Raw genomic sequence first — 17,228 nt, forward strand, 5'->3', positions numbered from 1 at the left:
TCCCAGAACCTGCTCCTCCATCAGTTCTGGTGAGAAGTCTTGGCAGAGACCGGGTTCTGGCAGCGCAAATGACGCAGGCTTCCTTGCGAACTTGTGTTCCTTACCAAGACTCATGGCATTGCCCCATAACTGCTCATCTTGACTCAAGTTGTTTTATTTTATGGATCAAAAACTTTAAAAAATTATATCCGTATCTTGTATCTAAATATTTTACAATGACATAAAAGTCAATGAAATTTGCAGTGTCAATAGAGTTTTAACCACCGTATCCTATCTAATAAAAGAGTAATATGCAAATTAAAGATCACTCCACTACACCCACAAGCCACACCCACAAGCCAATCAGAAGGAAATATGCAAATAAACCCAACCAAGATGGCTATGGCCACAGAGAGCAGGAGGGAGGTTTGGGTTTCCATGGCAATGGAGGAAGCCAAGATTTCTGCCAGCCCTTGCCAGCCTAGGCCTCCACTCAAGGCTACAAAGTTTCAATGATAGAAGATACATAAATCCAAACAGAAATGGTGGCAGCCACAGAGCTGGAAAGAGCAGGCAGCTAGGGTTGCCCTGGCCGGCCCAGGCCTCGCTTAAGGCTACAAAGTTTCAATTATAGAAGACTAGAGGCCCGGTGCACAAAATTTGTGCATGGGGGGGGGTGGCCCTCAGCCCAGCCTGCACCTTCTCCAATCTGGGACCCCTCAAGGGATGTCCGACTGCCCATTTAAGCCCGATCCCACCGGGCAGTCGGACATGCCTCTCACAATCCAGGACTGCTGGCTCCCAACTGCTCGCCTGCCTGCCTTCCTGATTGCCCCTAACTGCTTCTGCCTGCCAGCCTGATCACCCTCTAACCACTCCCCTGACAGCCTGATTGATGCCTAACTGCTCCCCTGCCAGCCTGTTTTCCCCTAACTGCCCTCCCCTGCAGGCCTGGTCACCATTAACTGCCCTCTCTGCAGGCCTGGTCCCCCCCAACTGCTCTCCCCTGCAGGCCTGGGTTCCTCCCAACTGCCTTTCCCTGTAGGCCTGGTCTCCCCCAACTTCCCTCCTCTGCCGGCTTGGTCACCCCTAACTGCCCTCCCCTGCAGGCTTCATCACCCCCAACTGCCCTCCCTTGCAGTCCTGGTCCTTCCCGACTGCCCTCCCTTGCTGGCCATCTTGTGGTGGCCATCTTGTGTCCACATGGAGGCAGAATCTTTGACCACATGGGGGTAGCCATCTTGTGTGTTGGAGTGATGGTTAATCTGCATATTACTCTTTTATTAGATAGGATAGAGGCCTGGTGCACGGGTGGAGGCCAGCTGGTTTACCCTGAAGGGTGTCCCGGATCAGGGTGGGGTTCCCTTGGGGCATGGAGTGGCCTGAGCGAGGGGCCTGTGGTGGTTTGTAGGCTGGCCACACCACCTGGCGACCCAAGCGGAGGCCCTGGGATCTGGGATTTATTTATCTTCTACAATTGAAACTTTGTAGCCTGGAGCAGAGCCAAGCCTTCTGCTCGCTTCGTGGTGGCAACCATTTCTGTTGGGATTTATCTGTCTTCTATAATTGAAACTTTGTAGCCTTAAGCGGAGGCCTGGGCTGGCCAGGGCTGCAGAAGTTTGGCTTCCTCCATCGCCGGGAGCAACCCTAGCCTCCTGCTCTTTCCAGCTCTGTGGCTGCCGCCATTTCTGTTTGGATTTATATATCTTCTATCATTGAAACTTTGTAGCCTTGAGTGGAGGCCTAGGCTGGCAATGGCAGGCGGAAATCTTGGCTTCCTCCATTGCCATGGAAACCCAAACCTCCCTCCTGCTCTCTGTGGCCATAGCCATCTTGGTTGGGTTTATTTGCATATTTCCTTCTGATTGGCTTATGGGCGTGGCTTGTGGGTGTAGCAGAGTGATGGTTAATTTGCATATTACTCTTTTATTAGATAGGATACATAAATCCCAAGAGAAATGACTGCCGCCATGGAGCAAGCAGACGGCTTGGCTCCACTCCAGGCTACAAAGTTTCAATTGTAGAAAATAAATAAACCCCAGATACCAGGGCCTCTGCTTGGGTCGCCAGGGGGCGTAGCCAGCCTGCAAACCACCACAGGCTCCTTTCCCAGGCCGCCCCACTCCCCAAGGGAACCCCCACCCTGATCTGGGACACCCTTCAGGGCAAACCAGCTGTCCCCCACCTGTGCACCAGGCCTCTATCCTATCTAATAAAAGAGTAATATGCAGATTGACCATCACTCCAACACACAAGATGGCTACCCCCATGTGGTCAAAGATCCTGCCCCCATGTGGACACAAGATTGCCACCACAAGATGGCCAGCAGGGGAGGGCAGTTGGGAAGGACCAGTCCTACAAGGGAGGGCAGTTGGGGGCGATGAAGCCTGCAGGGGAGGGCAGTTAGGGGTGACCAGGCCTGCAGGGGAGGGAAGTTGGGGGTGACCAGGCCTGCAGTGAAAGGCAGTTAGGAGGGATCCAGGCCTGCAGGGGAGAGCAGTTGGGGGGCACCCAGGCCTGCATGGGAGAGCAGTTGAGGGGGGGTGGACCAGGCCTCTAGGGGAGGGCAGTTAGGGGTGACCAGGCCTGCAGGGGAGGACAGTTAGGGTTGACCAGGCCTGCAGGGGAGTGCGGTTAGGGAAAACAGGCTGGCAGGAGATTAGTTAGGCATCAATCAGGCTGTCAGGGGAGTGGTTAGGGGCTGATCAGGCTGGCAGGCAGAAGCGGTTAGGGGCAATCAGGAAGGCAGGCAGGCGAGCAGTTGTGAGCCAGCAGTCCTGGATCGGGCCTAAACGGGCAGTCGGACATCCCATGAGGGGTCCCAGATTGGAGAGGGTGCACGAATTTCGTGCACCGGGCCTCTAGTTGAAATATGATTGATATACAAAACTGTGGATATTTAATATACACATCTTCCTGAGTTTGGATAGAAGTGTATACCTGTGAAACCATCACCACCATCTGTGTCAAACACACATTCATCACCTACAAGTTCCCTCCCATCCTCTAGTTATTATTTGTGTGTAAGAATATTTAACATGTCCTATGCACCACAGTCGTGGGTTCAATCCCCAGTGAGGGCACATAAAGAGAAGAAAAAAAAAATAATGAACATGAAATCTACCCTCTTGGCGGGCTGGTGTGCATGGCTCAGTGGTTGAGCATCGACCTATGAACCAGAAGGTCATGGTTCGATTCTAGGTCAGGGCACATGCCTGGGTTGTGGGCTCCATCCCCAGTCGGGGGGCGTGCAGGAGGTAGCCAATCAGTGATTCTCTCTCATCATTGAAGTTTCTATCTCTCTCTCTCCCTCTCTCTGAAATCAATAAAAACATATATATTTTTAAATCTACCCTCTTCACCAGGTTTTGAGTACTCAGTACAGTATTCATTGGTGGAGCTGCGCCCTTGCACCAGATGTGATGCTGAGCCCGCATAGGGCGGGTCCTGAGGGGTTTGCTGTAAAGGATGGCGGCTCCCGGTGCATTACCCTGGCCAGCCAGGCTCCCTCCGGTGTCTGTCTGCACACTCAGCCCACCTCCCCGTCAGGGTTCTCCTTAGCGGGGTCCTTCCCGGAGGCACTTCCCAGGGGCTTCTGCCCAAACTCCTTCCCCGGGCTGTGACCAACTCTCTTTTCTTCACTCTGACTTAGTCCTTTCCCACTCCCAGCCCTTCCCTCATCCCTCTCTGTATCCTCAGCAAAACTGCTTTTAAAGACGTAGGAGACATTGAGAGAGTCTCAGATTATGAACAACAAAAATTGAGAGAATAAGCAGAGGTACCTCCATGGGCTACTACAGAGACTTGTGTGGCCTGACGTGATACCTGGACTTAGGGCACTGAGCACTGGGGAGTGGCTGCTGATGGGGATGGCGCTTCTTTGGGGGCAGATGAAAATTTGCTACACTTGACCAAGTGATGGTTGCATGCTCTGAGAATATACCGCAATACATTATTATAAATGGAGAATGTACTGAAGTCTAATTTTTGATAAATATAAATCAATGATAAGACATTATTTAATAGGAAAAATTATCTGACACGAATGCAATGCAAGTGAAGTGTGAGAAACATGGTATGATATAATTTATCTGATAAATACTATGGTATGTGGATTATATCAGTAAAGCTGTTAGAAAGTTATGTTGACATTTAAGGTGACTGAACTTAAGGAATCAATAGAGATTTATTGTTGACTAGAGGCCCAGTGCATGAAATTTGTGCACTCGTTGGAGGGGGGGGGTCCCTCAGCCCAGCCTGCACCCTTTCACAGTCCGGGAGCCCTTTGGGGATGTCTGACTGACAGCTTAGACCCATGAGGAGCGGGCCTAAGCTGTCAGTTGGACATCCTTAGCGCTGCCACAGAGGTGGGAGAGGCTCCTGCCACCACAGCTGCACTTGCCAGCCATGAGCCTGACTTCTGGCTGAGCAGCGCTCCTCCTGTGGGAGCACACTGACCACCAGGGGCAGCTCCTGCATTGAGCATCTGCCCCCTGGTGGTCAGTGCATATCATAGTGAGAGCTTGAGTGGCCTTAGCATATCATTAGCATATTACGCTTTGATTGGTTGACTGGACGACAGGATGACTGGATGACTGGGGTTAGCATATTAGGCTTTTATAATATAGGATAACAAAAGAAAAGGGCAGGATGGGAAAATTTGAGGGGACTGGATATTTTGAGATCTGAAGGGGGGATCTGGCAAAGGAAACTGCAGCAAAGAAGCCAACAGAGGGAAGGAAGCAGGGGCAGAAGGCCATGCAAAGTATTTTACTTTATTTTTATTTTCATTGATTTCAGAGAGAAAGGGAAAGAAAGAGGGAGATAGAAACATCAGTGATGAAAGGGAATCCATGATCAGCTGCCTCCTGCATGCCCCATACTGGAGCTCAAGAGCACAACCCAGACATGTGCCCTGACTGGGAATTGAACCGTGATCTCCTGGTTCCTAGGTCCATGCTCAACCACTGGGCCACACCAGCCGGGCCATGCAAAGTATTTTAAACAGGAGACAGAGATCCTTCTTGGAGGTCAGTGATCTGATGGACAAGTATTGAACTTCTGATTGGCCAAGATGGAAGCTGTTGGCAAGTTTGATAGATGGCCTTCAGTGAAATGAACGTAAAAGAAAAGTCCTTGAGTTCCATAATGAGAGAAAAGGGAGAAATGTTATAATGGGCAATTCAGGAGGAGCTCTGCCACAAGCAGACAGAGGAGGAGGGTCTATGGGGGAACCACAGTTCCTGGGACATGCTATGGAGGCACCTGGCGCCTCAGCACAAGGAGCATTAGATGAAAGAAGGGGAGTACCACACGAAGGAAGGGGCAGACATCACACCGAGAGCAAGTCCTCGATGCCAAGAGGAGCAGGGGGAGCTGAGCAGTTACAGCAAGAGGGCAGGGGGTGGCCTCTCCACCCACAGTGTTAGCTGCAGGACAAGCACGCCTCCTATTGGCTTATATTTTCTCATTGGGATGCAAAGGAAACCAGGAGTCAGTATGATACAGAGTTTTGAAAAGAACAAAGAAGATGCAAGTGCAATTCCGAGATTCAAAGCGCTGACTGAGCAGAGAAAGCAGAATGCCGCGGGACGTTGCAAAGGCGTGGCAAAGGCTTGTGGCCATTTATTTAAGCATCCTTTCTCACCCACTTGCTTTTGCTCAACTTTAAGTATGAAGAATGAAAAAATAGGTTTAAATGTAAGATTGGTATAATTATCCGACCAAGAATTAATTCCTGGATTTTGAATTTCAATACAGAGGCAGATGCATGTTGCAACCAGGTCATTGGACAGGTGAGCACCTGCTGGCTCTTTAAGAAATCTCACCCCCCTTTAGTCCAGCTAAGTTCTGACCTGAAGTGAAAGCAGCTGTGGGAGGAAGCTCCCCTCCCAGTGGGATTTGAAAATAAACTTCGGGTAAGGTTTGGGTGAAAGTGCACGTACGGTGACTGATTCCAGCACTGTCCCTGCTTTTCTAGCAATCGCTGTCAATCACAGGACTCTAATTATTGAAAATTAAATGACCACTTTGAATACTTAACCAAACTGCTAAGGTTCCCATTTCTCACCAGCATTTAGGCAGTATTAAATATTATCTACAATGTAAACATTATTTAGTAAAAGTGTTCTGAATGCAGCCGTTATCACATTGATACATGTTGTTATAAAATACAATGTCTTCTTGTTTTATCTTTCATGAAAAACACCGTATTTAGCATTTGAGCAAGATGTACATCAATTAAAAATCTTAATGGTCTCTAAATGCAAATGGTTTTGTGAAACCCCTTCTGCAGGTCGAAGATCTGAAGTTTGGAAGCACTGGCCATGGCATTGCTAATTGGAATTTTACTGTAATAACCAGAAATTTCACAGGCGGAGTCACGAGCATTTGCACAGTTGACACCACCTTCGGGGGGAATCCTATATCTCACTATATTTTCATTATTTTTGTTTACTCACTCTAGTAAATTGCAGCACAGATATGTTAGCATCAAGGTAATTTTATGCTGTTTGCTTCCATGAGGAAAGCCTGCCCTTTTCCCTTGAGCAGTGAATGACGGGCGTTAGCCCTGTTAATGGTGTTTCAGAGGCAATCAGTGTGTGAGGAGGCAGCAGCCAGGCTCTGCCCACCTGTCAGTCAGGAGCTGCCCTGTGGCAAAGCCCAGGGTGCCAGTGAGAGGCCTTGGTGCCCGGGGGCCTCCTCATTTGCTGAGCCTCCCTCAGCGGGCCCTGCTCAGCGCTGCCGCCAGCTCATGAATGCATATATCATTTAAATGAGAATCCGCCAGACAGAAGGCTAGGGGCTCTGTCTGCAGAGCCTTCTGTCAAGAATTGGGAGCTGGCGTGTGTGGGAAAGTGAAAGTGAAGCAGGAGCTCCAGACAATGCCGCAGATGACTGGCAGCCTCATTATGGGGATCACCCTTAGACCAGCATCTGTTCCGCATGGCCCTGACATGGGAGTGAACAGCCTCACAGTCTCTAATGCAAAGTCTCCTGAAACCTGAGCCACACATGGGTGAGCAGTCTTCGGAGCTCACTACGTTTCAAGGGGAAGCAACACCTATTGTCCTGCCACAACCAAGGCCTCACGGAGAGAGTCTTTCTGACTCCTGTGCCTTATGCGGTTTCACATTGTGACTCACCTGTTTCTTGCAGATAATACCTATGTCAAAATCATTTTTGTTTCAATAATATAGGCAGAAAGCCATTTTATTTTTACTGCTACAGCCATATTATTACCAATTCTAGAAATATATAAGATTATAACACAATAATATCAGGATTTAAGGTCACAATATAATATATTTTTATTTATTTCAGAGAGGAAAGGAGAGCAATAGAGAGAGAGAAACATCAATGATGAGAGAGAATCACTGATTGGCTGCCTCCTGCATGCTCTTTACTGGGGATTGAGCCCACAACCTGGGCATGTGCCCTGACTGGGAATTAAACCGTGACCTCCTTGTTCATAGGTTGACACTCACCACTAAGCAACACCAGCTGGGCCACAATACAATATTAAATGTGTTAAATAAACCAATCTACACCTTAAATGCTTAAATATACATTGGGTACACTTATATTTCAGTATTCAATCCCTTCTCCTCTAATGAGGTTTAAAATTCCATGTTATAGAAAAGATAAGTATATTGGTGTAGAAATTCTTGGTTACATTCACATGCGTTTTATAAAAATGTACAATATTAATATAATTCTTAGTTTACACCAATTAATCAAACAATTTTTAACACTGGTTTATGGGCAAAATAGTCATTCATCTTTAAGAATTTTCTGCCAGTTAAATACAGCGTTTTAGACAAAAAGAAAGAAAATATAATAGTCCCTGGTGTCTTCAACTTTGAAGGAGCACAGTCTCTTTATGGCTTTTCATTAGTGGTGTCCAACTACGAACCTTGGCAACTGCATACACCTGGTCTAATGTCCATGGTCAGCCAACAACCTCCGATTTTACTTCCTTTGATCTGAGAATCTTCCATAGGAAGTTGAACGGATTGCTCCATTTGCAACCTTCCTACCTGCCAGCAACAGCTGGGCAGTCATTCATAACCTCCTCTGTGAAGAGTGAGCTCCCAGCCAAGTCAATAATTATGGAATCAAATGGAACATCAATTTCCATCCAAGATTTAATTTGGCAACAGAAAAATAGAAACTCAGATATTGCTACAATCTCTGATTTACTGTCTCGCTAATGTTTCTGCCCAAGTTTGTGTAAATGATTATGCTGCCATCAATATTATAAAATAACCATTTAAAAATTGAATTTTGATAGTAATCCCTTCACTGAAAAATAACTATTGTATATTACTTGATTGCTTAAGGCAACCTTAACAAATAATACTAAAAATTTCTCTTTAACTTTTGCAAATTTCTAATTATTTTTCTTTTTGAAGTTGGATCTGTTTCTGTATGTTTCCCACTTTTAGATATTTTTCTCGGTTCCAGAGTAATTCCAAACAGGTTTTTGGTGCTATTGGATAGGAAATCTTCACATATTAAAGATGATGGACGAGTCTCACTTTAGGATTCAATGAAACAAATGAACTGATGTTCATATGGCATAATTCCAAGAATTCTATGCTGTCTCTTGCCGAAGCTATAAATGCTGGTAATTGTCCCCTAATGTAGATCCAAAGGAAGCCCACTCCCTTGGCCGCTTGGGCGATGTCCACATTGTATTGGTGGCCACAGCGAAGCAGGCTTCTCACATCAACACAGGCTCCGGGGCCGATATTCACATCTCACTGTGGGTTACTCCTAATTCCTGGTCAAAGACTGGGAAAAGTTTGATGAGATCACAATAATAATGACGAACAGAACGTATTTTATGGTTAAAAAGTATAGATATTACAATATTGTAAAATATCATCCTGTTCATTCAGTCAACATTTGCAGTCAAATTTTTATCAGAATTGTTTTTCTAAGTCGATGAATCCCCCACACGTGCCAGATATTATTGCACATTTTAAAATAGTGCCTGGCTTGGCAATGTGTCAGTAATTCTGCCCACAAAGCAATTAAAAAATAAACAGACTAAACTAATGAAAAATGGTGCTCATCTCTAACAACAAAATGGACAGTTTAGAATGCAATAATAAAATGTGGCAAAGAAAGTCATTTAAATTTAATTAAAAATCTCTTTTTTCGTCATATTCATACAACTATTGTACCTATAAAGTGACAACTGAATTGATCATTCCTTACTCAAGTGTTTGTGATACTGAATATATTGTGAGATGGTTATATTTTCATCATGAAGGTGGCCCATCCACAGAGCTGACCGATTCCCACGTCTCTACCATCACGGTTTCCTTCCATGCCTTCGGCCCTTTTAATTTCTATGTGTATTTCTCCTTCTACTCATCTCCCTGCCCTGGCTTCTCCTCCTCCTCTTCTTCTTATTCTCCTTCTTTTTCCTCTTACTTTTGCTCCTCCTCCTCCTCCTGCTTAACTACAAGCATGCACATTTTTTAAAATTTTTTAAAAACTTTTTTTATTGATTTCAGAGAAGAGAGAGGGAGAGAGAGATAGACACATCAATGATGAGAGAGAATCATGGATTGGCTGCCTCCTGCATGCCCCCCACTGGGGATGGAGCCCACAACCCAGGCATGTGCCTTGACTGGGAATCGAACCGTGATCTCCTGGTTCCTAGGTGGATGCCCAACCCCTGAGCCCTGCCAGCAGGGCAAGCATGCACATTTTTTAAAGGTGATATGCAACCTTGTTGATCAGAAAGGAAATTATTTTAGCATATCAAATGCAAGCTAAATACTTTACAGCAATCACACTATAAAGAGGGCATATTGATCAAGAACATAAACGAAAGTTAATCAAAGGTGGGCCTGAAACAAGAGATACCTCGGGGGTGTCTAGCCGATGAAATCCACAGTGCCAACCACAGCAGAGAGAAAGCTGTGAAATCATCGGAGTACTTTTGTGTCCTTTTGATCAAAGTTGCCAACAGTTTCTTTTTGAAATGCAATCATAATACAGTTTCAAATAAACATTTCACAGGTAATTAAGACAGTAGCTCACTTGAACTAAGCATCAATCCAAAATGAAAAACTCATGTACAGTTGAAAGGAAGTGGGAAGAAATGGAATACGTGTAGAGCAGAGGAAACACGACACTCAACGCTGCCTTCAGAATGAAAAGCAGACTTTGCATGCACAGGCAGGAGACAGGCATGATACTAAAATTATGCCCATAGAAAGAACAAAGGGTCAGACAGACTTGAAGAAAGTATAAACACACAGATTTAAAAAAACTGCATCTGAAATGTATAATGAACACTTAAACCTCAGTAATAAGAGAAAAAATAAGCCTATTAAAAATGGGCAAAAAATATGAACAGAAACTGCAAGAACCATATGAAAATGGTAAATAAGCATATGAAAATGTGCTCCACATCATTTATTACGCGATTGGAGAGTAAAACAACAACGAGATATGTCTACCTACCTATTAAAATGGCTATGAAGCCCTGGATGGTTTGGCTCAGTGGATAGAGCATAGGCCTGAGGACTGAAGGGTCCCTGGTTCGATTCTGGTCAAGGGCACATGCCTGCGTTGCAGGCTGGATCCCCAGTAGGGGGCGAGCAGGAGGGAGTGCGATTGCATTCATTCCACAAACTCCAGGAACAGCGGAAAGGGGAGTGGGTGGTTCAGGCGGGAGGGGAACAGGTAAACTGCAGGGGATTCTTGGGGCACTGGGCACTACTCTGCAAGATACTCTAAGAGTGGCCACGCGCATGAAGCACGTGTCAATAGCCATAGAGCTTCACCACACACTGAGTGAACCTAACTGCTTTTGTAAAAACATAGAATCTTTATTGTTGAAAGTATTACATATGTCCCCTTTTTCCTTTATTGACCTCTCCCAGCCTGCCCCCGCCCCCACCCCAGGCCTTTACCACCCTTTGTCTGGTCTGTGTCCAGGGGTTATGCTTATACCCATATGAGTTCATTGGTTGACCTCTTCTCCCCTCCTTAACCCTCCCCTGCCTTCCCTTTGGGTTCAACTGTCTGTTCATGCTTCTATGGCTCTAGGTCTATTTTTGATCATCAGTTTATTTGGTTCATTAGATTCCACTCATGAGTGAGGTCATGTGACACTTATCTGTCTCTGACTGGCTTATTAGCTCAGTAAAAGACACCATCCCGTAGGTCGGGAAATAGCAGGGAGGATGCGTGTGAGAACAATGTAACTGCCTTAGGCATGTGTGAACCTTGCCGTTTGCCTGACACACTGTGTCCAAGGAGGCGCTGGGAGCCCCTGGCCCCACCCCGCTGGCCCCTGGGCCCTGGATCCTGGAATTGAGTGATAGGTGAGTGCGGGGCAGAGGGGCAGCACCAGGTCCCTGTAGTAGTCGGAGTTCCTGACCCAAGAAAGGGCCAACCTGGTTCATCATGATGAATATAAAGGCGATTCATTGTTATCTCTGATGTAGCATTGACATTCACATAAACCAACACCACTCCAAGTGATTCTCAACATTTTTATTTATTTATTTTTAAATATATTTTTGTTGATTTCAGAGAGGAAGGGAGAAGGAGAGAGAGAAACACCAATGATGAGAGAGAATCATGGATCAGCTGCCTCCTGCATGCCCCACACTGGGGATCAAGCCTGCAACCCAGACATGTGGTTGACTGGAATCAAACCCAGGACCCTTCAGTGCACAGGCCGACACTCTATCCACTGAGCAAAACTGGCTTGGGCAATTCTGGATATTTTTAATGGAATAATATATGTGTCGTGTAAAATGTGCTGAAGTTACCTGTACTGTATACCGTGTGGTTTGATAAGATTTCACACATAAATTGCCAGAGGTAACTGCCACCCAGACCAAGATAGATGACATTCCTGCTGCACCACGTTTCCTCACGTCACACCGAAGTCTGCAGCCACCACGGAAGCAGCTGCCTTTCCGACCTCCCCCACAGGTGCGGTCACACTGTGTGCTGCCTCGTGCGGGCCTTTTTGCTCTTCTATGCTTATGTGGGTCGTCTCAACGCGGTGGCCGGGAGAAGAAGGCCTACTCTTGCATGAATTTCATGCATCAGGCCTCTAGTTATAAATAAGTATCAAGAGTAAATTGCAGCCCAGCTGGCATGGTTCAGTGGTTGAGTGTCGACCTATGAACCAGGAGGTCACGGTTCGATTCCTGGTCAGGGCACATGCCCAGGTTGCGGACTCGATCCCTCATGTGGGGCGTGCAGGAGGCAGCAGTTGATGATTCTCTCTCATCATTGATGTTTCTCTCTCTCTCTTTCTCCCTTTCTCTCTGACAACAATAAAAATATATACGTATATTTTTAAAAAGAGTAAATTGCAAACTTCCTTCTCCATGTCTGGTGGACACATGTGCTTGTTCCTATCAGTTCTATGGCCTGGGTTGGGGGACTATGAGGGGGTTAGGAGTGGGGGAGGGGTCAGAAGGAGGCCCACATGTATGTTAGTATAAACTGCTGCCTGGTTTTCCAAAGTGATTCTACCAGCTGACTCTCCCAGAAGCAGCGTGTCCAAGTCCCAGGCAGCCCACACGCTCATAGAAGCCAGCACCGTCCCGTCTTTTTAAAGTGTAGCCGTGGCAGGTGTGCAGTGTGAGGTTTTAATGTACATCTGCCTGTGACTGTCAATATCGAAACCACGACAGAGGCTCACAGGGGTTTTGTACTCATTCTTCGCGAGGTGAGTGAGTGTTCAAGGGTTTTGCTTTTTTTCCTCTGTTGAGCTCTCTGAGCATTTATCGTTGATTTGTAGCTGCATCTTATATAGTCTGGCTATGAGCCCATGCTTGCCTTTTCAGTCACATAATAACGCTTTGTGGTGACCCAAATCCTCTATTTTAGTGAAGACATTTATACATCTTTTCTTTTACAGTGAATTATTTTATGCATTGCCAGCGGATACATGCTTACTCAAATAGTCTCTGTGTTATACTTCCTCCAAGATCATGCCACAGAGTCCCTAATTCCTCTACACCCACCGAGAAAAAGATTCATGGCTGGTTTTTCACACGATCAACTCTTCTGTTTTCCAGATATTTGACGAGCGATAGTTACAGAATAAACGTGGCAGTTGCTGCTGTGTGTGTGATGTTGCCCTGAAGGAACACAGGGGGTGCTGCGTGATTTCAGACAGGAGGCAGCTTGGGATATAAGCTAGAACAGGAGCATTGTGGAGTGTTTTTAAAAACGTGCAAAGCAATTCTGGCTGCTGGGGTGACGGCCAGAGAGAGCAGATGGCAGGGAGCGAGCCCCCCACGCTGTGACTCCCACTGCAATCAGCTCCTGCATGAGGAAGAGTGACTTCAGGGGACTGAGGGTGGGCCTTCAGGTCCGGTACTGCCCTCAGTGTGATTTTCCATTCAGAAAACTATTCCTGGGCTACAGGTGGGCCTGCTCCCCCCAGGCCCAGAACCTATGCACCAGCTGGTCTCCGTTCCTCAGACAGGTGTCAGCTGTTCGTCTACCTCGGTCCACTCTGCTCTGATGCTGTGACAATCTACACATAACTTAATAACTCCAATGGGTAAATTCAGCCATTGCACTTGTTATAGAGCACCATGCAACCATCTTAGAAGATGCAGGTCCAGCCTCAGCTGCAGTGGCTCAGTGGTTGAGCGTCAACCTATGAACCAGGAGGTCAGGGTTTGATTCCCGGTCAAAGGCTCATGCCCAGGTGTGAGCTCAATCCCCAGTGTGGGACATGCAGGAGGCAGCTGATCCATGATTCTCTCTCATCATTGATGTTTCTCTCTCTCTCTCTCCCTCTTCCTTCCTCTCTGAAATCAATAAAGATATTTAAAAAAAAGATATAGGTCTATAAAAATATCTAGAAATAGGAACTTTAAAAATATTTAAAGTAGAAGGGATTTATATTGTTTACAATATTTAGTAAAACCAGATAGTAAGCTAACACATTCATAATTAGCAAATTTATATCCTGCATTTTGGAAATACACTCACACACACCATTTACACACTGGAGTCACCATGCACACACTCACACACTGAACTGGGAGCACTATAGGTGGGATTCTAACACCTGCACTCACATCTCTGCTTTCTTACATCTGCTGGGAACACGGAGCATTTTGAGGGCTAAGACAAAGGTCACGGCTTTGAGTGACATGCCCTCCAATTTCTCTTCCATGACACATGTGTCCCAGGGAGTATGAGCTCTCGCTCTCGCTCTCTCTCTCTCTCTCGCCCACCCTGTATGACCGACATCCTCTTTCTTTTTTAGGGACCATTCCTTGTGAACTCATGTTGAGGACAGTGTTTTCCCAGTATCAGGAGTCTTTTAAGACAGCTTAGATCAAACCCAAAGGCTAACATGGGCCAAATAAACAGGGTTTAAGTTTATGTGGGCCGCAAAACAACAAAAGCTTCAATTTTCCTTTTCTTTTTTAAAATATATTTTTATTGATTTCAGAGAGGAAGGGAGAGGGAGAGAGAGACAGAAACATCCATGATGAGAGAGAATCATTGATTGGCTGTTTCCTGCACGACCCCCCACTGGGGATCGAGCACACAACCCTGGCATGTGCCCTTGTCCGGAATCGAACCCAGGACCCTTCAGTCCACAGGCTGATGGTCTATCCACTGAGCCAAACCGACCAGGGCAAAAGCTTCAATTTTCATAGAAATGTAGGTTTATTTCAATAGAGACATGCTGAATACAAAGGGCTGAAATAAATGAGTAATCATTAACATAAAATAATAGAACATTTTAATAACAATTAACATTTTTTCTTGAATGTTAACTTACCAGACACTCAATAACTGCACAAATTAATAAGCGTAATGCAAATAAACCTATTTTTCTGGTTCTCCAAAAGGGAAATATTTCCTGTAGCGCACACCAAACAAGTCAGTCCAAGACTAAAGATGTGGCAATTGGCTGCTAAAATATTCGCTGCTAGTATTAGGGAAGAGAAATAGTACTCCTGCACATAAGGCGCGTAAGGAAAATTAACGCAACACATTATAGTAATCAGTCATTAGTAAACATTGTAGTTCATTATTAATCACTAGAGGCCCAGCGCACAAATTCGTGCACGGGTGGGGTCCCTCGGTGTGGCCTGTGGGAACTGGGCCAAAACTGGCAGTCCAACACTGCCTGATGCTCCCACCTGCCACTCCCACTCATCCCAACCCTACTGCGCCTGCCACAGGCTCACGCCCAGTCAGTCCTGATCCGGAGAGGCTTGTGCCACCACAGTGGCGCTCACCAGCCATGAACCCTGTGTCTGGCGCCCATTGGAGGTGGGTGGGAAAGGGGGCTGGGATGTGATTGGTCCTCTGGGCAGGTGGTGGGATGCCCTTGCCAGCCTGGGATCCAGATCCAGATCCTTCTTGCTGATGTTTGCACTGGTTGTCAGGAGCCACCTGGTGGGCGCTTTTATATTGTTTCTTCCTTGGGGAGTGCCTAGGGAGGGAAAGCAGCTGTGATGCCCGAGGCTGATTTCCAGGAGGCCAGGGGTGCTGTCAGGATCATGCCAGCAGTGCAGGGCCATTGGTGCCTGGCCTTTTCCATGGAGATTGGACCTGCAGGACTACTAAGGGAATGAGTGGCTGCTGCCTGGCTTCTGGCCACTGGGATGGGTCGGTCAGCTGAGCGGAGCTCCAGCTGTGGGAGCACACTGACCACCAGGGGGCAGCTCTTGCGTTGAGTGTCTGCCCCGGTGGTTAGTGTGCATCATACCGGTCATTCAGTCATTTGGTCACTTAGGATTTTATATATATATATAGACCAAAGGCCCAGTGCACAAAATTCATGTCCCTGGGGTGTGTGTGTCCCTCAGCCCAGCCTTCACCCTCTCCAATCTGGGATTCCTCTCCAGGACTGCTGGCTCCCAACTGCTCGCCTGCCTGCCTTCCTGATTTCCCCTAACCACTTCTGCCTGCCAGCCTGATAACCCCTAACCACTCCCTGCCAGCCTGATCAATGCCTAATTGCTCCCCTGCAGGCCTGGTCACCCATAACTGCCCTCCCCTGCCAGCCTGGTTGCCCCTAAGTGTTCTCCCCTGCAGTTCTGATCCCCCACAACTGCCCTCCCTTTCAGGTCTAATTGCCCACAACTGCCCTCCCCTGCTGGCCTGATCACCCACAACTGCCCTCCCCTGCCGGCCATCTTGTGGTGGCCATCTTGTGTCCACATGGGGGCAGCCATATTTGACCACATGTGGTGGCCATCTTGTGTGTTGGAGTGATGGTCAATTTGCATATTACCTCTTTATTATATAGGATAAGACCAAAAACAAGTCTATAAAAATCTGAATTATTGATTTTCAACAAAGGTGCAAAAGCAAGTCAATGGAAAAAAGGACAATCTTTTCAATAAGTTGTGCTGGGACAACGGGATGTCCATATGCAAAAACAAAAATAAACAAACCCCTAACAAAATCAATCCATACTTCCCACCATATACAAAAATCACTTCAAATGAATCATAGACCTAAATGTTAAGAGCTAAAACTACAAAACTCAAAGAAGAAAACAGGAATAAATCCTTGTGACCTGGGGTTAGGCAAAGATTTCTTAGATATGAAACCAAAAGAAAAATCCATAAAAGAACAAATTGGCAATTTGAACTACATCAAAATTATGTGTTTTTCAAAAGATACTAGTAAAATGAAAAGATAACAACAAATATTGGTGAGAATATACTGAGTGGAAATCTCATACATTGCTGGTGGGTACATACAATAGTACAAACTCCTTTTAAAAAAATGACTGGCAGTTTCTGCAAAGTTAAATATTTATCTACCACATGATCTGGGCATTCCCCTCTTAGGTATTTAATCAAGAGAAATTAAAGTAAACATTTCACATGAATGTTCACAGAAGCTTTATTAATAGCCTAAACTTGGAAACAACTCAAATGGGGAAACAAACCACTTGATATCCATAATCAAGTGAATGGATAAAAAAAATTATAGTATATCTATACAATGGAATACTACTCCACAATAAAAAGAAATGAGCCATCAATACATGTAGCAACACAGATAAATTTTAGAATATCTATGCTTAGTAAAAGAGGCCAGACTAAAATACAAGCATGCAATACACATGCTTAAACTGACATAAAATCTTAGAAAAATAAACCATTTATATATATTTATATATAAAATATATTGTTGGTTTCATGGGGATATAAAAGAGTGGGAGAAAGGAATTATAAGAGGGTTTGGGGAAACATTTTGGGTAG

The sequence above is a fragment of the Plecotus auritus genome (genome assembly GCF_963455305.1).
Source record: "Plecotus auritus genome assembly, chromosome: 6".
Taxonomy (NCBI): domain Eukaryota; kingdom Metazoa; phylum Chordata; class Mammalia; order Chiroptera; family Vespertilionidae; genus Plecotus; species Plecotus auritus.